The sequence below is a fragment of the Corvus kubaryi genome, unplaced genomic scaffold, assembly GCF_017639235.1.
Source record: "Corvus kubaryi isolate FWS band 111438036 unplaced genomic scaffold, C.kubaryi_AGA036_p1.0 split3-73, whole genome shotgun sequence".
Classification (NCBI taxonomy): Eukaryota; Metazoa; Chordata; class Aves; order Passeriformes; family Corvidae; genus Corvus; species Corvus kubaryi.
The window spans coordinates 6,779,460-6,802,571 of NW_024582091.1; positions in this window are offsets into that span (position 1 = coordinate 6,779,460).

The following is a 23,112-nucleotide window of genomic DNA, read 5'->3' on the forward strand; positions in this document are numbered from 1 at the left end:
ATATCTAATGAACAGTCTCATTCACTGCTTGCAGTAAATGCAAATACTCTTAATGACATTATTTGGAGGTTCAGGAAGGTAGGCTAAGGGTAAGCACAAATGAACACTGAAGATTATATGAACCACGGTACTAAGCCTTTAATTTTGTGAGAGGCTTGCTGGGGGCAGAACAATTGGTTGTTTCCCATTGTCCCACACAGTGAACTGCTTGCAAACATCAGTTTACAGAGAAAAAAGCTATAGGACGACCTGATCCATGGTGTTGCCCCTAAATCTGAGATCTCAGATATTATTCTTTAAAAGACACAGGATTGGAACTATTTCAATAGAGTGTCTCAAGATTTCCTGCTGAGGAGCTGAGCTTTGAAAGCATGGAAGTCATGAGAATCCCAGTTAGGTGCCAGGCAAACACTTTCCAGGCCTCTTACCATGAATGTGGCAGTCACAGGGGCTACATCATACTGAGTCAGTTGATAATGCTTAGGAAAGCAAGGAAGTGAAATTTTTCATCCCACTCATAAAAGCTAAAAGTCTGTTCTGAGGCTCTATTTTTTTAAAATCTTGACTTCTTCTAGTCATTTCTTCATTACACGCTTTTGTACAACTTACTTTGCTGTGATTTAATTCACAATTGCTAATACATCAAGAAAAATTTCTTTTAAGAATGTTTTCTTTTGGTGAGCTGTCCTAGAAATAGGGCTCCTCTGATGTCCAATCATGTATGCACAGTGCTCATTTCTATCATAAAATACATGAGATCTCTAATTTCAGCTTTGATGCATGACTGTAAAAGTACTAAGATTTAAAAGCCTTGAGGTGATGTTGAGTTCATTATAGGAAGCTGGCAGCACTTCTTCCACCAGATAAAAGAAATTTAATTACTGGCATCTACAGGAGACAGTTGTGTTGACTTTGAATGATTTCTTTTATAATCTAGCTATTTATAATTTCTGTGCTGTGCATTTTCCCTGAATGGCTCTGGTACTTCAGACAAGGTTTTCAGCAAGAAACCATCATAACAAGAATATCTTTCCTTTATTTTCTTTTCAGAAGAATAAACATTAATTGGATGTTTGAAAGGTTTCTGAAGCCTAATGGCAGAATTTCAAAGGTCTTATTTATTAGAGATTTTTCAGCCAAATTCCCAATGTGTTCTCTCATTCCTGACTTTTGGCTCATGTAGAGCAAAATCACCAGCTATATAAAATGTTGTTTATTCTGTATATAAAATATTTCATCAGATTGAGGTTGCATCATAAATGGGTTGTAAAATTTTGGGGTGACATATTCAATAAATTTTTTACCAGACTTGGTTATGTCTAAGAAGAGTTCTGTAGTCTATCTACTTCTTTTAAGGAAAGAGGGAAATATATATATATACACAAAGTCTGGCTGGCCTTGTTGCACATATTTTTGACTACTGAGTTTCAGGAATAAACCCAGCTATTGAAAGCTCAGCCAAAGAACAACTCCAAGTGCTGGTATTGAGAAAGAAGGACTGTATAATAATTTCTTGCAAGCCAGAGGGTAGGGAAAAAGTAGAACTTAAGCACTCATTTTGGGATGTGTGTATATATTTGCTTTATGTGGCATCTTTCGGGAACTTAAAGCATTTTTTGGCCTCAGTCCAGAACAAGCTGCACAGGTGTTGAATAGAAATGGAGGTACATTGTTCCTTGGTTTTAAATATGATGCTTTTCTGAAATGGACCTTTCTGAGCACGATGTGAATATTGATCAGACTAAAGTTATCACTAATTCCTAGATTAAATTTCTATCTTTAACAATATAGGTGGAATTTAAACAAAATCTGTTGCTCTGCAATGGGAATGGCATGCATACTGCCAGTCTTCACAGCCTGTTGGTAGCTCTATGCTGCAGCTGACAAGCCAATTTGGGCAATATGCTAATTTATTTTAATGGAATTTTTGCTTGTTTAAGAATGCAAAATGATTCTTATTATGATTAGTGGCATTCTGAGTACTCATTAGATGAAAGCATTAAAAAAGCTTAGAAAATAGTTTTGAGTAACACCTAACAACTGAATCAGAATCACAGAATCACAGAATGGATAAGGTTGGAAGGGACCAGCAGTGGGGTCATCTGTTCCCAGCTCCCTGTTCAAACAGGGTCATCTTAGAGCACATTGCATGGAAAAATACAGCCACTATCTTCCGTACTGGATCTTGGACACAAGCATTCAGATCAACACAGAGCCTATCAGAGAATCATAGAATCATTAACGTTGGAAAAGACCTCCAAGATCATCAAGTCCAACCTTTGCCCAAGTAACACCATACCCACTAAACCATATCACAAAATGCCATGTTTCCTCATTTTTTTGAACATTTTTTGAACAACCCTACACAATGTTGGGATTTGAATTTCTTTTACTGTTTCAAAGTAATTATTAAACCAATGAAAGGGATTGGGACTGCTTGGGGATCAGCTAATTTTATTTACCATCTTTAACTATTGCTGTAAACAAAGGCAAATTTTTCAAAAACTTGTAAAAATCCAGTCTCTTGTTCCTGGTTGATAGAGTTAATTCAAGGCCCATTGTTTTTTGTGCAAAGTTCAGGTTACTTTTCCCATTTGCACACTTTGGGTTTAATGTTGTTGAATTTTATTACTTACTGTCAGAGATCCTGTGCAACTGTTCTAGGTGGTACCTCTTTGTATCATTCTGGATAAGTTTGCATTATCAGCAAAGTTCTCCAAGGAGAACTTTCTAAGGATATTAAAGGATTTTTTCTAGGGATACTAAAAAACAGGCTGTTACACAGACCCCTTGGGGTTAAACTGGTGTCTCTCCTTCACTGAAAGAGCTGTTTGTCTCTTCCCATCTTTTTGCTAGCACGTTGCAAGTTTGAAGGAAGTGAACTTGGAGGATGGTATACAGGCATTTTTGGAAGAGTGCTGTTTTGGGATATGTCTTGAACTTTTGAAAGGGTTTTGATGTGATGTCATTGCCTGAAATGCATTAACATTTGATCCATGCCAGAGCATCTGGAGGTAGAATGAAACTAGACAGTAATATGAAATGGAGAAGCAGATGTTAGATGGAAGAGTAAATCACCATCTGTAAGAAGAGCAGTTAACACAGAAGTACAAATGTTCTGGAGTTTAATGATGAAAGAGGTAAGTGCAAAATGTGAACCAAGAGGGTTGCCAGGTGTAATAAAGTCATGGATGGAGAAGCAAATCCACCTTTGCAAAAAGTCCAGTAAAAAGTAAGAGACACTAAGTGTAAGGGCTTGGATAAGGTGGGAAAGACTAGAATGGAAAATAGAATAGAATAGAATAGAATAGAATAGAATAGGAGTAGAATATTGAAGCTGGAACAGACCTGCAATGATCATTGAGTCAAACTACCTGACCACTCCATGAATGATCAAATATTAAAATACGTTATTACAGGCATTGTCCACATATCTCTTAAACAGTAACAGGCTTGAGGCATTGATTACCTCTTGTAAGACAATCCTGTTGATACAGAAGTAATTCCTAATATCTAGTCTAAACCCCCTTGGATACCAGGGACAAGAGAGGAGCACCTCTTTCTCCATATCCCCTTCTCAGGAAGCTGTGGAGAACAATGAGGTCACACCTCAGCCTACTTTTTGCCAAACCAGACAAACACCTAGACAAAATGGTCTAGGCCCATTCAGCTTGGAGACAGACAAACTGGGGGCAAGATTGTAAAGGAATAGAATATCATTAAGTTCATGATGAATTACTAGGGAAAGATTTTCACTAGTCATAACTCAAGATTTAAAGGAGAGCAAGTAGATTTACAATATTTTTAAAATTGTTTTTCATACAATGTGCCTTTATTATGAAATTCAATGCTACAAAATGTTACTGATGAAAGGATAAAATTAATTTGTCAATTGCTATTAAACAAAAATGTGTAGATGTAACCTCTGACTCCAGAATCCCTAGGCTTGGAGGCCAGCAGACAGAAGTCAGAGGCTGGCCCTGTGCTTTAATTTTTCCCCATTGAAATTTCAAGTGTCTGTTTTAGAAGATGAGATATTGGGATAACTGAATTGTGATTGGATGCAAATTTTCAAGATACAGAAAAAAAATCTTTAGTGTATTAAAACTGAGGAAGTGTAGTGAGAATTGGAAGAGTTTTAAAGTGAAACTATAATCATTATTAAGAAAGTCAGACAGGAAATACAGGTAGAACATTCAAAACGTCATCTCAAAAAAGGAAAATTAATTATGTGCACCATTCAAATGAAAGGAATACAAAACAGATGATTTCCATCATGCTGTATGTCCCATTACATTTCTATTCAGTTCCAAGTACATTACATTCTGTCCTTTTGTCACTTGTTACATCTTTAGTTGTAATTGTTTTTCTGTTTCAGGGGATTTGTAGGGTTTTTTCTCTGTCTGATTGTTCCTTTACTTCACACTCTGTCTCTTTCACATTGTTTTATCTTTCCATTGCTCTGTTTCTTTTCTCTCCTCATTTAAATAATCCATCAAACAACGGCATTACATGTGACCACTATTTTAAGTTTGATATTTTTATCTGATTTTAGCTCATGTAGATGCAGTCACCTTTGCACTGTTATTTGACTAACTTGCTTCCTGACAAGTACCATAAGAGAACTACTCTTCTTATCTTGCTGTGTTTGGGCATTTTTCTCAAGTCCACCATTTACTTTTTGAAATATTTAGGGAAAAAAAATTACTAAATATATGAACTACTATGCATTAAAATTTTTTTATATTTAAATTTAGAACAGATTTTCAAAAACATAATTTTGTACCCGCAGATTCTTATTCCAGTGGTTTAATTTTACTGGGTGCCTACCCTCTAAGTGTATTCAGGAGAAGCAAAGGTTTTTTTTCTGTAGAAATGGGTTTTGACAGTTCCTTTCAAGTCAGAGTGGAAAAGAAAACAAAATTAAGTATTGCAAGGTGTGAGTAGTTTTGCTCAAACTATTCCCCAAGATACAATACAAACAAGTTAACTTTCATGAAAAAGCTCAGAGTAAGCCTCTGAAACTCAAAATGCTTGATAAATTTTAGGTTTATTTATCTAAGGAAAGGAAGGAGAATACATTCGTGAATTACTGCAATGAAGTTAATTTTGTCGGTGTTCCAAAGAGTCTCTATTATACACTGTACATATTGACCATCTGCTGAAATCTCATACCTAGTTAAAGAGTAAGATTAGATCAATGAGTTCTTTTATGCCCCAATTAGATGGAGACACAAGTTGCATCTATCAACTTCATAATAAATAGTAATAACAAAGAAAGACCCTCAGAGCCTCTAAGCTGTGAAATAGAGGCTCCAATAGTTACATCCAAGAGGCTGTGACTGCACAAATCTAAAAATCAGAGTGCAATTTAGCATGAGGATTAGCCCCAAAATCAGTAGGTGATTCCAAATTTGCAATAAAGTGTACAAACTTTCCATGGAATAGATTTAGCCTGGTCTAGTGATGCACATTCCTTAGCTGGGGAACAGAATGGTAACTTCTTGTGATTAGAAACTTCATATCTACTTTGATTTAAAAAGTCTTTTGATTCTGTGCAACCCAATGCTTGCATTTGCAGTTGTAACAGCTGGATGCCCTGAGGTCATATTGGGCTTGATTTTTTAATATGCTGTATCTGACAGAGAGAATTAACAATTTAAGTATTTTTTTATTTGAAAGAAAAATGATTGCGTAGTAAAGTGACAAATTCCTACCAAGAAGTACTTTTTATGTGCTACCCCAATATTTAAGCAACAAAACCCGTAATCAGCCACTCACATAAAAGTGATCCTGGATCTTGGTATCTCAGCAGAGAGCAGAAGATGTAATGATAAAATGAAAAAGGCAGGCTTGGGTTGTGCGAACCTTTAGAAAGAGGAATGTTCAGGAGATCTGGATCTGTAACATCTGTTAACCTACTCAGGATTGCTACAGAACTAAGAGTTCCCAAATTCAGGAGAATTAAAAATGAACCATTTGCATATTGCATTGCTGAGAAGCAAGTGGGAAATCTAAGGCATCACTTACAAACACTTTCCATATGTTGATTTAAAACAATATTATCTTACCCAGTGGCATAAGGCTGGCTCAGAACACACTAAACAAATACTACTAGTTGGCTGTAAATTGACCTACCTTCATGTTTCTTTTTTTGTCCTGAATAAGCAAACCTCAATCCTTAGCAGACAGAAATCAATCCAGGTCTATCACAGTATTTTGGATGATCTTATATCCAAAGAGTGCTATAGCAGAGAAGTCAATAGGAAATGACCCAAATAGTAAAGAAAGAGGATTGACGCTGGTATTTCAATATCTTAATGACAAATGAGGAAGAACTCCTAACAAGGGAACACTCAAGGATACAGCTGATAAAGTTTATTCTACCAAGGAGGCTCTGGGGCTCAATAGTAAAGCTGATAAGGATAGAAAGGCTGAAGGTTCATCAGTCTGTGGAAGTCCTTGGAAAGAAGCAGCACTGCCCCAGAACTCCATCTTTTCCAGAGACAGAATTAGCTGATTTAATCTGTCAAAATTTATCAATGAATAATTAAGAGAAAAATGCATATAGAGATATATTTATATCCTATAAATTTTGAGCTGAATAAAAATGTTTTCTTCTGAAGATAACAGCTTTTATCACTGTAATCAGACATTGACAATACCCAGAAGAAAAGAGATGCAGATGCCAAACTATGTTAATCATGTTAATTTGTCTGAGAATATCACTGCACCTTTGAGAAAGGAGCAACTTGGTCTTGGGCTGTTGCATTTGAACTGAATCTGAGTGATGCAAAGATTTACGAAGAACCTTACAGCTCATGCTCACCCCACAATTATGGCATCGTTTCCTACTCCTTTCCAGACCAGGACAGTCCTTTTGATTTTTTTGTTAGATGTGATGTAATTCTTGGGTTCATTTTGGGAGCCTTGATCTAGCTGGTTTTGTTCTGCATATGAGAAGAGAGGATCTCTAGTTCTAGCTGTTTTGGGGGGTTTGCCGTAGAAGCATAAAAAGTAAATGTGGTGTGAAATAGAAATACTGGACAAAACACTGGCATATAAGAACAAACTTTATTCAGAATGCTCAGAAAAGTTCAAAAAGTGATGCCTTAGAGTAACAACTATGAAATCTTTTCTATCATTTATAAAACTGGTCCAGCTCTCTGAAAATCCCTTGAGTTTAAAGATAATTTTTTGTACTGAATCATTTTGCATATTACTAGTTATAAAACTAGAAACCATATTATCAACCGTGAAACTAAATAATTAGTTTCTTTATGGACCTGCAGTTTTTGCCAGATAAAACAAAAACTGTCACCAAATGCAGACGCCATTACGAATATGACAGGTCATTTATGGAAAAAAGGTTGTGTAGAATAACATTTGATAATTTGCTGGGAGCATTAGCATATAGATGGCTATGGAATGTGAGAAATATTATCAGAAGAATTCTAATCTAAATTGCTGCAATGTCCAAATAGGATTTAGTGTTTTGTTACTCTAATGCTCATAGCAATTCAGACTTAAACAATTTATAGACCTAGCATTCAGCTGTGAATAAAACCATGCATTCTTTCTCCCTGTTAAAATATTGAAGGCTGTTTAGTTGAGAGCATAGATTATTCTTATTATACAAAGATATGTGATCTAATGTTCAGAAGTGACTAATAACCCTGAGGAGAAATTAAGGTTTTTTGCCCCAATACATTTGTATAGCAGAAGAAACTTTTTTTCTAATCATATTTTCTAATCATGTTTGACTAAAACTAGTAGGAGTGCTTTTACAGTTCCTGCATGCAGAAGATTAGGTCAATATTTCCTGAAAAGGAAGTATTTTTCTGTAACTATGCACCATTAGGGATTATGTTAGATAGAAAAAAACCCCAAACCCTACTTATCTGCAGAGCCAGTGTCTGTGAGAGGGACATAAAAAACAAGAGATGATACCATTTGATGTGTAAATGGAATGGTTTTATGCAGGCCACCCTCACCTATGGATGAAGGTGATTCATTGAAATGGAGACCAGAAATTTCCTGGGCCTGAAATCAAGATTATACCCAACCCAATAAAGTAAAAGAGCAGTAAAAAGTTGGAATTCTCTTCCTGACTGCTCAGGGAACAAACATCCTTCATGTCTCCCACTGCTCTCATGGGCAGTGTAGTTCTTGTCAATTTTGAGCTCAGTGCTAGGAGCCCTTTGTCAGATCAGAGATAACACCTAATTTTTCATAAAGATGCTTGAAATTCTTTCTAAGAACTTCCACAAGAGCATTTTTAACAAAACCAGCACTCTTAAGAGCTGCACATGTGTATAGCACTTTGATATCTTTGTTCTAACACTCAACATGGGAATGTAAATTCCTTTGCCCAAATGCAAATGTCTTTCACAAAATAGTAAACTTGAAAAATCCCACAGTGCATGGAAGTTATAAAGATTACGAACTTCACTTCTGCCGGTTAAATAGGTTGCTCTATCTCCTCCAAGTTTATGATTTCTAATTAGAATTTCTCTCCATGAGTTTGTTTGGGTTCTGTAGGCCTTATATTCAATACTAATATAATTGTATTCCTTAAGTTTTAAGGACTTTTGTATTCTTTCCAATGTCTGCAAAGATATAGGGAATATAAATTTCTGCAGTTAAGCACATCTTGAAAGAGCTGCAGAGTAAATATAAAGAAACCAGATTCCTTCCAGTTTATTTAAAAGAAAACTCTCTTTAATCATGCCTTTCAGTAATGGGAAGTAAGGATTAATTCCTCAATAAATGAAGTAATTTTACTTATTCTTGCACGTAAGTGGGTCAGAAAACACATGTAATTTCTATGATGGGCAGGATCTAATTCTGAGATGATTTGGAGGAAAATTAAGCTTTTAATTATGAATGTAATTTACTGTGAAAAAATGTAATATCGGCTTCTGATTTTCATCTAGATCAAAAATGAATAAAACAGTAAAAGTTTTTTTCTATTACTTCCCTTATTTAGGACAGGAAAATTATTTTATGGAGGAAAGACTGATGAAAGATACACGCTGGTTAGATTTCTTTGTTTAGATTTTTGTTTTTAAGAAGGTGGTTAATTATGGAATCAAGTCTTGCAAGAGAAAGAAATATCACAATTGACCTTTGAGGCATGCATCTCAATTAAAACTGGTATTTGTATTTCTGGAAAAACACCTACCTAGATTACAGCTAGAAGAGCTTTCAACTCATTAAAAATCCAAAATGTTTTAAAGACACTTCTATAATTAATTAGGATCCCAAAATTGCTCATTTTGAAAATACTGGGCTACAGTGCCTGTTCTAAATGCATGGATCCATCTTTTTGGCTGCAATTTATCAATATCTCAAACAAAGCAACACCATGTGGTCTTGGGAAAACAAGACTCTTCTCTAGAAGTGCTGTTGTTTTCCTGCAGCTGTAATGTCTTAAACTGTGTGTCCTTTTCTACCAGGTAACCTGAAGGAGTACAAGATAATAAAGCTCCTGTTAATTTGAACGATGTTGCATGCTCTCCAAATTCCAGACATCTAATGGTGAATCTGTATTATATTGGGAATAGGGGAAAAAGGTAGCTAGATACAAGGAATTGTGAAGATGAGACACCATTGCATGTTCAGTCCTCAAAGCAAGCATAAAAATATAAAATGAAACATCTTCATTCCTCTCTGAATAGGTCAACTAATCCCACTGGTTAAATGTTAAAATGAGTGTTAAGTGACTTCTCTTTCAAATTTTCCAATGCAAGAGTAACAGAGAGTCATTTGACTTGATTACCTGCTGTATTAATTGGTGTTTTGAGCATTTGAATGTGTTGATTTATTGATTCAATTTAAATTGTGACTTTGATTATCACAGTTATGGGCATCACCCTCTGCCACTTTTAATTAGTTCTCTGAAACTGGAGTGCATCAAATTGAGAATGTGTTTGTTTAGTTTTAGTAGAAGGATGAACAAGCAAATATAAAAACCATAAAAACCATGAGTTTGGATTTCCTCCATCAAATTGACACATGGGTCATGTAGTCAAGGGCAAAGACAACATTAATGTACTTGAAAGCTCCTTAATTCACTTTCTAAATGAATATTTAGTCACTCATATTTTGACTTGGTCAATAGAAATGGAGTGGAATATGTTTCTTTAAAGATTAGATCATGTATATGAAATGTTAGATGTTCAGATATTTTATGATGTGTTCTTTCATTGTTTTAAAGGAGCCTGGTTTTGGACAAAAGTTTTTTTCAAATAAAATTAGCATTTTAATAAATTTTCTTTTTTTCTGATCAAGCAGAAACTAAAATGAAGTTATCTTTGGGTAAAAACTCTGAAATCTCCCTAAAACTTGCAGAAATATCGGCATCAGATTTGAAAATCACCATTGTGAGTACTTGGGTTTCTCTCAGAAAATAATACACTGTACTCCGTGATGTAATGAATCTCAGGAAACAGAAGCTGGACTTTCAGGCCCACTCAAAACAGTATTTTAATCCATCAATATTGCTCTTCTACTTTGGCCTCATTGTTACTAACAAGGATGTTATGTCTCCATTGCATCTTCACAGAGCATGGCCATGATCCTCAGGGAATATTCTAAGTTCACTCCAGTAACAAAAGAATCTTTCTAACTGGGAAATCACAACTGTGAGTAATCTTCTGGCTTTAGGTGCCAGAGGTGAGCTGGGGAGTATCTACTCTGTGTCCTTCTCCTGTCACTTTTCTGAGACATGAGGGTTGTGTGAGGAACAGGAAACCAAGACTTCAGAGTGCCTGATGGGTTTGCATCCTGGTCTCATGCAAGAGCACAGTAAGCACAAGTTAGCAGACTTCTTTATCTTTTTTCATTTACTCAAATATTCATTTAAAACTCCCAGCTGCAACAGATAAAATAGTGCATCTTATTTCAAAGCATCTCAGTGCTCTTCAACACCACCATTAATGACCTGGATGCAGGACTGGAAGGGACACTAAGCTAGGTCACAGACTATAGAAAACTGGGATAAGCTGTTGAGCCCTTTGAGGGCAGGGATGCCTTGCAAAGAGACCTCGACAAGTTGGAGGACTGGGCAAACAGTAACCATATGAAATTTAACATGGGAAAGTGCCATATTCTGCACCTGTGATGGGGCAACCCTGGATGTACGGACAGACTGGGGAATGAGATGCTGGAAAGCAGTGCCACAGAAAGGGACCTGGGAGTCCTGGTTGATGGCAAGCTGAGCATGAGTCAGCAGTGCCCTGGCAGCCAGGAGGGCCACCCCTGTCCTGGGAGCATCAGGCACAGCATTGCCAGCCGGACAAGAGAGGGGATTGTCCTGCTCTGCTCTGCAATGAGGTGGCCTCATCTTGAGCAGTTTTGAGTGAGCTTCCCTGTGGGAAGTTTTGGGTGCCACAATATAAGACAGATATTAAGATTTTAGAGAGTGTCCAAAGGAGACCACAAGGTGGTGAAGGGCCTTGAGGGGAAGCCGTATGAGGAGTGGCTGAGGTCACTTGGTCTGTTCAGCCTGGAGAAGAGGAGACTGAGGGGAGACCTCATTTCAGTTACAGCTTCCTTGTGAGGGGAAGTGGAGGGGCAGACACTGATCTCCTCTCTGTGGTGACCAGTGACAGGATGTAAGGGAATGGTCTGAGATTGTGTCAGGAGAGGTTTGGGTTGGATATCAGGAAAAGGTTCTTCACCCAGAGGGTGGCTGGGCACTGGAACAGGCTCCCCAGGGCAGTGGTCACAGCACCAAGCCTGACAGAGCTCAAGAAGCATTTGGACAATGCTCTCAGTCACATGTGACTCTTTGGGACAGGGCTCTGTAGGGCTGAGAGCTGAACTCAACAATCCTTGTGAATCCCTTCCAACTCAGCATGTTCTGTGATTCTGTGATTCTATGACATGCTACCGAAGAACAGTTTATGGTGACCGCCTCCCACTGCTCTTCCCACCCTGCAAGGGGTCGTGAGGAAGCATCTGAGGATGTATTTCAGCTGCAAATGATGATGGGCCAGGGTCAATTTCTAACAGGCACCTCAAGATTTATCACTTGTCAAAGTACAACAGCACTGTTATTTATTCAAAGAACCCTAATATTTTGCCGAGTTGTTAAGTAGGCAATGCTGCATCATTGTAACATCATTACGTTGTAGTTTTGTTTACAACTTTTGGCTGGATTTCAGACTGAAGACGAAAAAAACCGTTGTTTCTGAAGACATTAGTGAGGCTATTGAGCTATTCCTCTTCTCTGTCCCAGTGACAGGGCCCGAGGAAGTAGTCTGAAGTTTTGTCAGGGAAGGTTTAGGTTGGGTATTAGAAAACGGTTCTTCACCCTGAGGGTGGTTGGGCACTGGAACAGGCTTCCCAAGGAAGTGGTCACAGCATGAAGCCTGACAGAGTTCAAGAGTGTTTGGACTATCCTTTCAGGCACAGGGTGTGATTCTTGAGGATGATGCTGTGCAGGGCTGAGAGTTGGACACAATAATCCTTGTGGATCCCTTTCAACTCAGCATATTTTGTGATACAGTGATTCTGTGGTTCTCCTTTCTTTCCATTAATTTATATTATTGTATTATGCAGTGCTAAAGCACCAATTAGAAAACTTCCAGGTTCTCATGATCATTAATCTCTACTTTTCAAGGAGCTGAGCTACTGTTGTGTAAACCCAGAACATTATTCATGAGGCTCTGGCTGAAATGGCATTTCTTTCAGTTTTCAACAAGATCAACTGTATCCTTAATGAACAGGAGCAAATGGGAAATAAATCCAACAGAGGATTTTGATATTGAATTTGAACAGACTTCAGTCTATCAGTCTTGGCAAGAAAATTGCATAAAAAGAGAGAAATAATGTTTGAATTATGCATGCTGAAAAGAAAGAAGGAAATGTGTCCTAGTTGCATGAGAACATTAGGAATATTTCAATGCTCAACTTTGCTGTATAAACCAAATATCACTAGGTACATCATTCCTACTTCATAGCATATCACATCAGATAAATATAACTGATTATTATGACTGCAAAAAAACTTCAAATTTCCATGAAGCCTTGCTTTGTATCCTCAAATAAAATCTCATTGATTTTTTTTCCCCTTGGACCCTCTAGTATGTTTAGAACATTACGCAACAAATCTGAGACAAAAAATGAAAATAAAACAATTTCCCTCATCTTAAAAGGACAAATTTAGGCATACTTTTTCATTACATTCTTTCTATTAAGCCAATCTTTGCTGGGAGATGGTGAAATTCATGATATAATAGGAAAATCTCCTTTTTTCTCAAATTCCTTTTCATAGTAAAAGTGAATCTGCCTCCATGATGACCAGTTTTCCAGGATAGGCACCATACCATAACACTAGACTTACTCACTGCTGTTAGTACTCACCAGTAAAAAGACAGCAAGTTTTTGCATCAAGTAGCAGCCAGGTTGAGAGGGTCATTGCTGTTTAGTGCTACCCTCCCACCCAATATACACACGGAGTTAAATCCTTGCCACCAATATAGGAGTTCATAGGAAAGCTGGGGAGGCACCAGATGCCCCTGCAGGGCTGCAGCAGAGGTTTCTGTCCCCCTCACTCTGGCAGACAGGTGCCCCTTCTGGAGACCTGAAGCTTCCATAGTCTCTGTTCTGGCTGTACTGGACTTTTCTGTGCTTCCATGAGAAATTTACCACTAAGCACCTGATCTTTCAGCAGAAATAGAGAAAACCTGGCCACATCTTTCAGCTCCTTGAATGCCTTTTTTACCATACTAGTATTCAGCAGCAACTGGCTATTCTACATTCCACCCAAAATACATTAACACGTCAACCACTTTTTTCTGTTAATCGTCTTTTCTCTGTACTATGACAATCACAGCTCCTTTATGTTAGTCACTGTGTATTTTTTTTAAGGTCTATTTACTTGAAAGATCTTGCCACGCAGGCATAAAATAAGAAATGGATAGCAAGAAGATCGGAGAGTCCTGAGGAAACAATGAAGTTATTATAATTAAGGAAGGAAAGATGCTAATGTCAAAACCAGCCATTAACCCAAGCAGCTAATTTGAAGTCTGAAACCATATAAAATCTGCACATGAGGGGGGATCATACCTGCAAGATTCTGCACGCTGGTTTGTCTGAGAGTGTGTTGCTAAAACTGTATTCCCATCCCTCTGTAGATGAGTAAAGTTATTTTAAAAGCAAATTAAGTTTTCATAATTTTGAAGAGATGAAAGTGACTGAAGAAACTAACACACATAGAAAGCACTTCTGTCAGTTGCTGAATCTGCACCTTTCATAGAAAAATTAATTTGGGGCCTAAAATTTCATTCTGCTGGCAGAGTTACTCTGGCCACGGACATGACCACACAAGATATTCTTGCACCTCACTCAGATTTGTCATCTAGAGCAGAATAATCCCTCATATCTGATTTGGCAAACCACCAATGAAGGCTTATTCTCAGAGATGTGCAGTGAATTTATATAAACAAATAATTAAATAGATGTGAAATAAAACCAGGAGACAACATACATGCAGAGCTGTCACCAGCTAGATTCACTCTGTGGCATTCACAGCTTCCTAAGAGGTTTGGTTTTTAATGGTCTTTGCATCTATGCTTAGGTAGAGTATGTTACTGAGGCACTATTAAGAAGAGAAAGAAAAAGAAAACTTCTGTATTGGGGGATTTTAGTTCCAGCTAATTTGTGCAATATTGCCACATCATTTGTACCCAATTCAGCGACAAGCTCATAAAGGGACTTTATTACACTCTGTGCCTGCAACCAATTAAGGGAAAAAGAGCCTTTGTTCAGCTAATCATCTGAGTGTTATCAAAATGATCCTTCTGGGCCCCATTTAAAAGTCTAAATACCTCTGGCGGTTGAAGTGTACTGCATGTAAATAATTGAAATTATAAATATCTCTAAACAAATGAAATTGCTAGTGATCTGGTAACTTGCCAATAAACTCTTGCTCAGTGAATTCACTGAGCTGAGAATGAAAAAAGAGATGTTGTAATCGGACAGCATACGGCAAAGTTATGTTTAAAGTTTCCAAGTAGTGTTTTGTTTGCTGACTTCTTTTTAAATGGTGTGCTATGGAAACTGAGGGTATATAATTCTGCTTGTGGTAGATGTTCCAGGCAGCAAGAAATTAAAGGAATATTCTTCAGCTGTCTGACTTTATGTTTTTCTTTGTATTTTCAGGCCCCAAAAGTAATACCTCAGGTGTCAAATCTAGAACTTTCAGTAATTTACTGCAAGAAGTAATTTTACATTCTTTAAGAGATCACACCTTCCGTTTAAAAGAATCCAAGGAACTTAATGAATTAAACATTTTACAGCTGTAGACTCTCAATTTTTGTTTACTTTTACTATAAGTAGTAATAATATCTTTATATGCAGTAATATTTGATGTACAAATATATCTGTTTATTTATTCATCATAAATAGCCAGAGCTGAATTAAAATCAAACAGGCAAGGAAAGGACTTTTCACAACATTTATGAGATTGTTATTTGGTCTGGAGTGATAGTTTATGGGTCCAAATATTTTTTTCTGTGCACTATTTGGAAACATCTGTGGATTTTGGTATTCAAAGATGTGAAAATTCACTTCCACTTAAAATGCTTTACATTTCAGGTGCTTGAGCACCATTTTAAATAATTAATTTCTTTTTATTATTTACTTTGGGATTTTTTCCAAATTTTTTTCTGTGAAATTTAAATAAACACACTATTAGTCTCAGAGAATAAAGAAAACCAGACCCCATTCACATATCACTTCATTTTTGTGCATCTTTGATTAGAAACAGTGCTTGCAGAAATGAGATTTACAACATTGCATCAAATCCTGGTCACCTACCAATGACTGTACTGGATGAGAAAAATGACCCCCCATTATCCTATCCCCAGCTGTAGCATTGAACATGAGTTCTAGGGAAAAGAAAAACAGCACACATTTTTGGTATCTCCCACTCAGCCTTTGCCTCTTTTATGCTGAGAGGGGTTCACGAGACCGATGTTGAATTGTCATTTAGTTCTCTTTATTGGATGTCTCTTCCAAGAACTTTTTAAGTATCCTGTGATTCTACTTCCTCAAAATCCTTTGGAAAGGATTTCTACAGGAGCAACACTGTCTGCAGTGCCCCAGCTCTTCTACTGACAGAGGTAATGAACAGCTTCTAACCCTGCTCCCTGTGTCTCCCATAATTCCACCCATCTCTTTCATATCCCCTCTACATCAGCTCTGGGCTGGGCTGCAGCAGACTCCAAGTAAGTCCTGCCTCACACAGAAACTGTTTCCTATTTTTGATCATTCCCATCAGCTTTCTCTGAATCTCTTAATGTGTCTTTTACTGTGATAAAGGGATCAGAATAGCACACCATGGGCAGGGTGGAAGGATGGGGGGAAGAAATAAATAAATTTATTCCCATGGCATAAATGATCTCTTTTTTCCAGAAACTATAAGGCAGAACCTCAAGTGTCCCTCCTAAGTGCTAACAGCACATTTCTACCAATGCATTATTTTGCATAAAATGGATTTGCATCTCTTATTTAACTACCTAATCATAATATTTCATAAAGTCCTTGGTAATTCTTCACAACCCGCCCTGGTCTCATTACCCTGAATAATTACAAATTACCAGTATACTTTCTTCCCTCACTTTACACCCTATTTTATAGATCATCACAATGTAAAACTTCCCTAGACTTCTTCTGCCCAAGGTGATATGACAGTTTATGATGGAACAGGTTCCCAGATCTGTGTTTTTCCAAGTCGCTTCCTAGCAATACACTCTCCCGTCACCATTTGCTGTCTGTTCTCCTAGTTATTGTTGGTTTTTTCTGCATAAGGTCAGCACATGGAAAGGAAATATATTTATCAGGCTGACTGAGAGGAATCTTCATCCTGGGCTGTAGTGATGAACGACTTTCCAATTGCAAATTCTTGCAAATTTTGATACAAAATGTATTTGATACATTAAAGTCACACTTACAAGTCTGGGAATCTTGGAAAAAAATTAATGAAATCAGATAAAAGTCTGCCTTTAAAACTGCAGTAAGACAAGTGTGATTTCTGTTATTGTGGAAATGGTAATTAGTTACATTACATCTTTTAAGCCTTGGACAAATTTTGGTGCCATTGGTTGAGACAAAATGATATTTCTTGAAAACCTCTGAAAGACTATATGCTGGAAGGGCTGCTATTCACCACTATTAACTGTCTGAATTAGTCTGGCCAACATTCACATTTATTTCTTTGCTTCACAGGATTCTTCAGACTGCTGATAAGATTATTTTTCTTGTCTCTTTTGCTATCAGTATGACAAGATAATTTTATTCTTTCTGTTTGCTTTTTTGGTGCTACTTTTATTACGTGAATTGTTTTCTGTCTTGTCTGTTGGTTTTGACAAACATTGACATCATTATATGGGCCAAATTCAGTAAATATTTTTTTTTTTTTAAGTGGAAACTATCATAGTTGTTTACATCTCTGTGTATGGTAGAATTAGGTAAAAAAGTTTCATCACACTACCATTAAAATAGAAACACTGGGAAAAAAATTAGATAAAGAGTTCTATAAATGTAGCCTTTGCAGGGCTTCTGACTTTGGTTCTGCTACTGTTCTTACTGTTGTTGCAATTTTATGATACATTTTAGCTAATTAATTTTTTTGACTCTGTAAACATACAATATTCAAATTATCAGGAATATGATAAGGAAAGAGCCCCCTATTTAAAAAAAAAAAATTGGTGAAATAGTTCCTCCTTGACATTTTGACACCGGAGGAAGACACTGGTTTCATCTGTCATGAAATAATAACTCCAGGGGTCACATCAGATGTGACAGAATATAAAAGAATTCAGTGTGACTTATTCATCTCATTCCTTCAGAAGCTGAACAAATCCATAGGTCAAGGTTTTCAAAGCAGGGTTACAAAGGTCTAGTTCTGATACATATATATATGTATGTATGCTGAATAAAGGTCTTTGACCTTGTGTCCTAACTCCAAAATTCCACAAAGAGTTACTGAACTGAGGAAGAGGTTCCAAGCAGACCACACACAGAAATGAAGTCTTACTGACTTGCTTTTCAGAAGATTATTGGTTCAGAAGTTCCCACTGAAACCAGCAGGGCCTGCTGAGTGCTTGGCAATTCTGACAGTGCCACTTTCTATGGATCCAACAAGAAGTCAGGAGTTACATGAAAGATCTGATAACACATTCCCTATATGCAAAGAGAGGATGTGGGGATTTCTGATTTCATTTAAAACATCTTTACAGATGTTTCAGAATTATTTGCCCATACTGCACACAATTTTCAGTTAGTGTGTTAACTCTTAAAGCTAGATTCCTCTCTTCATTTCTGCCAAACACTATTTTCGTTCTCCTAATCTAAATTGAGCTGTGTGATGCAGCAAAGTACATTTCCTCAATGATAACTGCAGACTTACATAATTTTTCTCACATCCTAAAGTCTAATGTGAAGGATACATCATGAAGCACATAGATGGGAAAGCAAAATTAAGATGAAAATGTCGTTACTTCACTTCTGGAGAGAATGTAATTGCAAGACTTGAAGAAATTTGAATATTATTTGAGAAACTGGATGACTGTGTGCAGAGCTCTGCAGGACATGACAAATATACTTGTAACTCTCTTCCCATTGAAAAAGGTAAAAGGAGTTGGCCTTAAAGTGAAAGGCATCTGAGGTTCATTTACATTATTCTTACATGGTTCTCCACCTGACCATGATGACAGTAACTGGTTTTTTTCCCTGGAAAAAGCACCTACTTTAATTTAAGTTGCATAGGAAAAGAAAGTTTAATGACACTCAAGACAAAAATTAACACGAGTTTAAGTAGGCAAGGGATAGAAAATTTCAAGAGCCAGGGTTCAGTACTGGGTTCAGAGACAGTACTGACCTACTTGTTTAGACAATAAATCCTTATTAAGCTGTCATAACTACAGTCTCAAGGATCAAAACTGATCTTGTATGTATATGTCAGTGAAAAATGGAAGTAGTTTCTCCATATTAAACAAGTAAGGAACTGAGTAATGGAGAGGTTAAAATGGCCTTCCTAAGGTCACACAGGGCATCTGAATAGGGACTTTCTCATGGCTCTTCTTTTTACTGTTTAGGCTAAAGTCTATTTGGATTAGGATCTGAGGGTTTTTTTCTAAATCCTACGTATGGCCTAACATAATGTGACCTTAGTGCATGTCTGCACTTCTGCTCAGCATAAAAAAGGTGAAATCCTAAATAATGTAATTCATCAGAAAGTGAGAGCTAAGGAAGTACTGTAGAAGAAAACTAGAAGTCTTGATTTAATTTTAAATGTTTTTTCTTTTAATTACTCAAGAGAAAAATCAATTTAGGCCATTCCACACTTCATTTGCTTTGGAGCATGTAATTTTAAATTCTTGGGTTTGTACTTTGTCTTACTTTTTGTATTACTTCTACTGGAAAAGTATAAAACATAAGTTCGAAAAAATATGAAAATTACTTAAACTTACCTTGCATTGTTTGAAATTTTTTCATGGAAAAAGAAAGAACACTTTTCTAAAAGTAGAACAGAAAAGAATTATTTTTCATGGAAAAAGAAAGAATCTACTTTTCTCCTTAGTTACAGGTTTTCCAGGCTTTCTAGTAGGAAAAATTAAGAAAAGGGAAATTTGAAAATACTAGTAATAAAATTATCCCATTATTACTAGCAACATACATTTTCAGAATTCCTTTATCAGATGTGAAAGGCTTGCAGCCTCTTAAAGGGACTCCACTTGTAGTCTGCTGCTTCTGTGAACTTGTTTGGGGACAGGCAACAACAACATTTTGGAGTCAACTTAGAAAGAACGACAACCCTCCCAGATGTCCCCAGTTTTGCTGAGTATGTTATCCATTCCTGGTGATTGCTAGCACCTTCGAAGGACTCAGGATAAACAGTTTACAGAATAACACGTTACTGATAATAAAAAACCAACAGGTTAAGGTTCGATGGTTGCCATTGATGGTGACTGACTGCAGAAATGAATTTATCACAATATACAGACAAGCTCTAATCACCAGTGAGTTAGCTCAAGGTAATAATTTATGGTGCATGGAGTGAGGTTCTTCTTCAATAGCTGTCTCTATTAGGCTGGGGGAGAGGCCTGAGGAAGGGAAGAAGTCAGGTTCAAGCTGTCAACTAATCCCAGAAGGTATGATTGAGTTTTCCTTAACTTCTCCCCATTCTTAGATTACTTTTATACTCTTTCTTTACATTTAGGTGGAACCTGAGTCACTCTGGTCTTACATACTTTCGTTACTGATTGTTGTAAACTTCTCTCACTTCAATCACAAGATATAGTCAAGAAAATGTGGAATGCATGCTCAGGGAGGGGTGGTCATATCTTGCAAGTGGGTAACTTTGGGATGGAGCTCTGTGTTAGTATTACAATTTGGTTAAAATGGACCAAGTTCACCTAAGAGGAGCAATTTCACCTCAGTTGTTGATTCAGCAGTAGGACGTCTCCTATCTCCCTTGGCTGGCAGGTACTTTGTGGTTTTTTGGCTATGTGGAAACATCAAGTTCCCCCCTGAGAGGATTACAACAGAGCCTGGCCATGGTTTCTCCACTCTGCTCCACCCTCCATCCCATCCCTCTAAACAGGTGCTTAATTTTGCAGGCTGTGTTGTGTGGGGAATCATGGTGGAATAGACTTTGTGCACGCCAGCTGCGTTCCATCCAGGAAGCAGCAACTGCATTTCACTGTAACACCTGTACTGTTACAACTACTGTTAGAAAGTGAGTATAACTGCCCAGTTTTCTACCATTTTACCACCAGTCATCTTCCCACAACATGAGACCATCATAATATTAGACGTGGTACAGATACATGGAAATAGAGTTCTTCCTCTCAGACTACAACCCTAACATTCTCCTTCATCTTAGCCTAGCAAGCATGCTGAATACTTTTTCCCCAAAATATATTTTTATATGGAAAATAATTCATTTATCTGTAGAAGCAAATAAATTATTCTGCCAAACTGATCTATGGAAAGGAGAGCCATGAAAAAAAAATCAAAACAAGAAGCAGTCCCAGATTTCAAACACCTTTGAATACCAAAATAGTCCAATGAACATAATGTAAAAGCACACACCATCTGCAAAATTCATATTTGCTATAGACTGATTGATGTAGAGAGTGGATACTTGGTTCCAGACCATGTGTGAATGGGTGGCAGGTTTTGTTCTCTACCATATATTTAACAAAACCCACACTGACATTTTCTAGCATTGTCATGTCAGCACATGGCATTATGAATAAAGATTAAAAAACATTTAAGGCATTTAACTGACTCAATTCCAGCAAATGACCTTTGCTGACATTACTTCAATGCTGTTTGACAGTGAAAACAAAAAATTAGGTTCAATTGTTTGCAGCCTGTCAGCATTTTAAATTAGTTCAGGAACAAATCTGATTTTTAGAAAACTGGCACCTTTCCCTCTGATGCCTGAAGAGGCCACCTAGAAACAGAGACTAGACAAGAATAAGGGAATAAAGGTAGGTATTTATTTGAAAGGCCTTCAAAGGTACACCCTGGGGAGCCAGAGGCTATTGCCAAGATGGACCCCAAGATGGACGACAGGTCACGAGTTCTTCACAATTTATACTTTTGGTTCATTTGCATATCAGGGTTAATTCTCCAGTTAAAGCTTCAGTTAATTATGTAATTCCCCTCAGCTTGCCCCCCTTTTAGAGGCTTTGGTTTACATTTTGGGCCTAGGACGGTCTGGGTGTCCTTGGAGAGCAGGCATGGAGAGGCTTTGTTATGTCTACCTAGCATGAGTGAGCAGAAGTTAACAGGCTACAAGAAACTTCAGAGTTACACACTGGGCAGTACAGGATTTGAAAAATATGAAAGTTAAAACCTAAGGCATCACCACTGGCCTGGATAGGGAACTCTTGAACAACCTCAGGCACTGAAGGAGCTAAAGGAGACAGTGATAATGCTTTATCACCATCTCCTTTATACCTTTACCAGAGGTAGAGGTATATTTATCTCCTTTTAATACCTTTACCAGAAAGGTTTTTCTCCATAGGCTGACTGATCTGCTGTCTTCTAGCTAAGCTGAAACTTCAACATGCTGATACTTTTTTTGTCAGAGACCCAACTATATCTCCAGTTTTTCTTTCCATTCTTTTTGGTCTAATACCACCACTTGACACTTCCAGGTGTTTGTCTCAAGCTATGTAACAACACAACAGCAAGGTGAAACTTCTGAGCTCCTTCTCCTCCTGTATACTACTGGGAAAGAATTATTTCTGTGTTCTTACATGGAACCTCCCACTTACCATAACTACTTTTGTTTCCTTATATTTGCTTGTTTTGAACAAGAAACCATCATGAATAAACACCAATCCAATTTCTCCTGGCATCCTTCTGCTCCTTTCACTTCTGGCCTAACAAACTTGGAAGAGCCCTTTTTTCTGTTTGTACATTTTCATTTTCATCTCACAAGTACTTAAAATATGTTTTTAAGCTTTAAGTCCTACACAGGTTTACCTTTCAGACTTACATTAGAATTTCTGTGCCTTAAGTCTCATTGACAATTAATATTTTTCTAAATTTGAATATTCTTGTCTGCAAGGATCAACGAAGTTGACTCACACAGCATCAACTTGCATTTCTAATACCTGCACAGGTCATTACACATCCTATTTAACCCCTAATGACAATGATTTGTGTGCATGATCTTCTTTTTCATTATCCTTGCCCATCTCCATAAACTGTTCTGTCTTGGTAGAGAGCTGCCTGCTTCAGTAAAATTTTCTCATATAAAACTAAAGAGAATTTAATTTATCATATTATTTTAAAAAAGGATTTGGGCATGCAGAAAGATGCAAATTTTCCAATGAAAATTAAAGACAATCAAAGGCATGATGATGTGCCATCTCCCTATTAGTCTTTTGCTAGGAACAAAACTGGTTTTCAGCTAAAACAACACTAGCAACATGGAAGGTCTAATACATCACTGTAACTTTAGAAGGGTTTGTTTGGGCTTGTCTCTCAATTTTCTTTAAAATTTAAGTTAGAAATTAGAGTCTGTTAATTTTTAAAAGATAATTTAACAAAGAACCCTCATTTTTAGTTTAAATGAGA